This window comes from Leptonychotes weddellii, chromosome 2 (assembly GCF_054177405.1).
Source record: "Leptonychotes weddellii isolate Sample4059 chromosome 2, ASM5417740v2, whole genome shotgun sequence".
NCBI lineage: Eukaryota > Metazoa > Chordata > Mammalia > Carnivora > Phocidae > Leptonychotes > Leptonychotes weddellii.
In genome coordinates, this window is record NC_138370.1 from 105892372 (window position 1) to 105897923 (window position 5552).

Sequence of the window (5552 nt, forward strand, 5' to 3'; positions counted from 1 at the left end):
TTGTTGTTTAAATAATCATCTCCTATCCTTAAATTATATATCTTAATAGTTTCAAAGTTTTTGTTTTACATTTAGATATTTGACAAATCTTCTATTTGTGAGAATGTGTTTGTATGCCATTGTTGTAGGGATCCAATTACATTTAATGTGGATAAACAATTGTCTTAGCATCCATTCTCTATTAATAATGTCTTACCTTTTATATACCAAGTTTACCTATATCTGGCTTGTTTCCTAAGCTCCATTTTATGCTTACCATTGGGATAGTTGTCAGTCAATTTAATAAATTAGCAATTTTAATTAGGCTAGAGGTCTAGTATGGCAAGCTCTTCCTTATCATTGTGTTACAGTTATCTTGGTTGTTATCAGCTCTTTGAATTATTAGGTAATAATAATAGTATCATAATTAAATTGAACATCTTAGTTGAGAGAAAACCTAGTAAATTCATCACGTTATTTAGCTTTACTAAAATTAATCTATAACAAAGTGAGTGCAAAAATAATGGAAAGTGGCATTTAACAAACTAATAATCTACATAGTTTGGAGACAAAGTTGAAATACTTTAGTAGGACTCAGGACAAAATCGGACCCAAAATAAAAACAAATCTTACCTTGTTAATTGAAAGTCATTGAAATTATCATGGGAAAATTATAGCAATCCTCTGCTATTAATTTTTCCAATTCATATCTCAAATTTATGTCATGCTAACCTACCTGAAGCAAAAGTCTGACCAGATCACTGTAAAAAATAGTCTTCGGTGGGGGAAATGAACCATGAGAGACTATGGACTCTGAGAAACAAACTGAGGGTTCTATAGGGGAGGGGGGTGGGGGGATGGGTTAGCCCAGTGATGGGTATTAAAGAGGGCATGTACTGAATGGAGCACTGGGTGTTATATGCAAACAATGAATCATGGAACACTACACCAAAAACTAATGATGTAATGTATGGTGATTAACATAACATAATAAAGTAAAAAAAAAAAGAAAAAAAAAATAGTCTTCACTTACTCCAGAGCCTTCCATTTCCTGGTCCAAATGTACTTTTCAAAGAGTACTTCCTATTCGTTCATTTCATATTCATAAATTTTAGCTTAAGAAAAGTACTTGCTATTTTCCATATCACTTGACCCAGTATTCTCACTTTGTTTACTTGTTCTGTTCACTTTCTGAGTATCACTTAATCATCTCTACATTTACAAAATCAATTTATGTTTCAAAGCCCAGTTTAAATGTGGACTTGTCAGTCACTCAAAGCAGAAATACTGACCTCTTCCTTTGAATTTTGTTTATCTTTATCCTCTATATCAGAAACATATTAATTCCTACTTTGTGTTAATATTGGTTATGTGATAGCTCCAATCTCTTTTATTAGGCTATATATTCTTTATAAGTCATATCTGTGTCCAATTACCTTTATTTACTCAAAGTATCTGTTCTTACAAAATAGTAAGTGATTTAAAAATATCTATTGGATCTCTATAAACTATATATAAGATTTTTCAAAAGGATGCAGAGAAATAACATTAAATAATGCTGATAATAAAGGAGGAGGTTATGAACATTAAACAAGAAGACAAACAGAATCATAAAGAACCCTTGATGATTGAAGGTAGATTATAATGATACAGTAATTTTTGTTATAGATATACCTAGGAAAATTGTGATTGGTAAATTCCTAGAACTGATGACATCCACTCAGGCAATTAGGAGGTCAGAGCTGAAGATGGGAAACTGTTATCCAAAATAAGTTGTCATTATAAATGACCCATATGCCAGAGAACAAATGTGACTTATATAAGTAAATAGAAATAATAGCAATTTATATAAAAATAAAATAATAATGACAAAACCATGTTAGTTAATATATAATGAGGGCTTATACACACACATACACTCACATGTACATTCAGAGAGACAGCCAGTGAACAACTACGGAAGACTATAACTATACAATCCAAGTACAGGGACCTTGAAATTGTTACAAGTTGTTCCCTGATGATATATAGGCTTATGTGCTTTTGTAGTTTGAGAAAACAGTCATGGACATTACTAAGACACAAACTGAAAATAAACCTAACTTCCTAGCCAGATTTAACAGAATAGATCATAACTACTGGGATATCAAACTTTCTTTGTTTTCCTTTTATCTTACTGGCTGCTTCTTCTAGGTCTCGTATACTAATTCCTTCTCATCAACCTGTTGTCATATGTTGGGGTGCCCATGATGTATTTGCAGGACCTTTTCTTTTTAATCACTAATCTCACTATAAATCTATACCACTTATATGCTTGTAATTCCCAAATTATATCTTCAACCGGGTTCTAGTTCTCTCCCCAAACTCCACAACATGTATCCAACTGCCTTTTTGATATCTCCATTTGGATTTGGAAATGTCACTTGAAAGAGTGTCAGGTGTCTACTAGGTGATCAATAAATATTTACTGAATCAAGAAATTAAAAGAATGATATTTATCACTAAGTAGAGTTCATTCCTGGAATGAAAAAAATGGCTCAACAGTAGAAAGTATTTCAATGTAATTATTTTCATCAACAAATTAAAATATAAAAACATTGTAATTACATTAAAAGATACTGCATAATTGTTTTCAAAATTTAAGGACCTTTCCAAATAAAAAGCTGAACTAAAATAGGATTTGATAGTACAGTAAAATAATTTTAAAACTGTATAGAAAATCCTGATAGCAAGCATAACATTAAATATTAAACATTAGTTTTATCCCAAAACCAGGATGAAGACAGTGATACCAACTATCATTCAACTTTGCTCCAGAGAGTCTTTTTCAAAGATTTATTTATTTATTTGAGGGGGTGGTGGGGCAGGGCCAGGGGCAGAGGGAGAGGGAGAGTCTCAAGTGGACTCCACACTGAGCATGGAGCCTGACATGGGGCTCGGTGCCAGGACCCCCAGACAGGACCTGAACTGAAACCAAGAGTCTGACACTCAACCAACCGCACCACCCAGATGCCCCTGTTCCGGAGGTTTTATATAATGCAGTATAGAAAAATAACGAAATATGCAGAGCAAATATTAAAGTGAGAGAAATGACATGAGTGTATGGAAAAAAGAAAACAAGAAACAGTGCTTAAAACATTAGCATTAGTAAGAGAATATTGCAAAGTGACTAGAACAAGATATATATATAAAAATTCTTTAGATTGAAAATAACAAATTAGGAAATTTTCATTACCCACGAAAAAACTACACTATAATATCTCAAATAAAAAGAAGTATACCAGAGAATAAAACTGTACAAGTTCGTTGCAGATACAAAACAAGACCTGCATATATATGAGAAATATGCCACAGCTCTGTATAGGACTGAACATCATGCATATATTTACCAGATTATAAATTTAATTCAATATATTTATTCATACATTCATTGATTCAACAAATGTTTACTGAAGACTCATTATGTGCCTTGTATGGCACTAGGCAATTAAGGGAGAAAATTAATGCTATATGAATTGACTTGTAGAGATACTGCAATATATTATTAAATAAAAAAGTAAGTTAAAGAATTCTGTATATCATATAATGCCATTTATTTGTATGAGACAAATATGTTTAGTTATTTGAGCAAAGAGAAAAAGTATAGGTGGACCCATAAGAAAAAGTTATTTTTTGTTTCCAGCTAAGGGAAGGCTCAGTGGTTTATTAACTATTAAAAATACAGCTGTTTCATTTATATCAATGAGCATTTATTACTGTATAATTTAATACAAATTTGATAAAATAAAGAGGAATGTGATGATAATTTAGGCTTTTTTCTCTAAAGGTTTTTGGTGCACTGGCTAGGCTTTCTTCTCTTTTTAAAACATCTTCCTTGTTCCTTGTATACCAAGCTGTGGTGTGGTAGGAACAGTTAGGAACATGCAAGCAATAAGAATGTATATTGTAGAACATTTGAAAAACAATAATCAAACCCACTAAAAGCCAGTTGACTTTTTATTACCACAATGAGCTAGCAATTCTGAACATATCGGTGGTAAAATACCCTTCCCTCACTACCAGGGGGCCACTCTCCACTCCAACTTCCACCACCACTTTTCTGTGTTCCACCGTTGGTTAAGAAACGAAACTAACAGGTGCCTGGGTGGCTCAGTTGGTTAAGCGACTGCCTTCGGCTCAGGTCATGATCCTGGAGTCCCAGGATCGAGTCCCGCATCGGGCTCCCTGCTGGGCAGGGAGCCTGCTTCTCCCTCTGACCCTCCCCCGTCTCCTGCTCTCTCTCTCTCAAATAAATAAATAAAATCTTTAAAAAAAAAAGAAACGAAACTAACAATTTTATATGCCAGTTATATCTCATTTAAAAAGAAAAATTTTTTTTTAAATGTGTGGGCCTGTCACGGGACTACACCAACCAGTCTGTGCAGGACAACCCCCGGATGATGGCCTTCTTTGACCCCCTGGTGTGCCCCGAGATGGAGGGCTGGAGCTCTGACTCTGACAGTGACCCCAGCGACAGCAGGATCCTCCAGCCGCAGGTGGGGTCAGTGAGCGCTCGGACTCCATCAACTCCAAGTGCTCAGCCTCGCTTCCCCCTCCCCTCCGCCCACAGTGGATGAGAATGCTGACAGCGCCTTCCACCCGGGACCCCCTACGGGTCACCGCCGCCAGCTCAGGGGCATCACCTCCACCACCGCCCACGTGTGAGGAGGCAGCGTCTCACCAGCAGCACCTGTCTGCTCTGGGGTGCTACCAGGACAAACGCCTCCTGGCCCTTTCCAACAAGTCGATTCTGAAGCGAACGCAGTGAGGTGGAGCTGGACATAGATATCCCTCACCGGCCACAGTCTTCCAGCCCTGAAGACGAGTCCAGCAGCATCAGAAGCTGCAGCAGCTCTCAGGATGAGGAGCTGAATGAGCACCAGCCATGCAGCTGCAAAATACCTGACAGCGCCTGCAGAAGGCACCCCCGAGAAGAGAGGCCCACCCCACAAGCAAGCCGAGAAGACAACTATGATTACCCCCACATCAAAGTGGATGACCTCTCCTCCTCTCCCCCCTCTTGCCCTGAGCGGAGCACTTCCATGCTGGAGATTCGGCCGGGCATCACCAACTTGTGGCATAGACTAGGTCAAAGGAAAGATTTATAAACCTTACAAGTGGCTCCACTACTCCTCTATCTCCTACTCCAAAAACAAAGATGGAGAGCACTCTCTCGTGTCTGGGGAGGCCGATGAAGGGCGAGCGGGAACCAGCCACAGGGACGACCCAGCCCCTTCTTCTAGTAAGGAAGCCTGTCTCAGCACGCCCGGAGGCCAGAGGAACCAGGACCCGCCCGTGAAGGTCGCAGCAAGGATGCTTTCAAAGAGGGGACTTCTGCTAGAAATCCCAGCGATGGCCCAGGCCAGGAGCACAGCAGCACCCTTGGGCAGAGGCCCCGGAGGACCCCTCACAGGACACTAACAATGGTGGCTCTGTAGAACTCTTTTGAAACCAAGAAGCTCAATGGGAAGGCCCTGAGCAGGGCATCGCGTACCTGTGTGTTTTGTTAAAGTAAATCCTTGTTGAGACGTTTG

General features: G+C 38.5%; 1 pseudogene; it reads left to right on the top strand.

The window, feature by feature from the left end:
* The first annotated feature begins 1558 nt into the window (after positions 1–1558).
* LOC102732464 (DDB1- and CUL4-associated factor 5 pseudogene) lies at positions 1559–5528 on the top strand (annotated as a pseudogene).
* Positions 5529–5552: the final 24 nt, after the last annotated feature.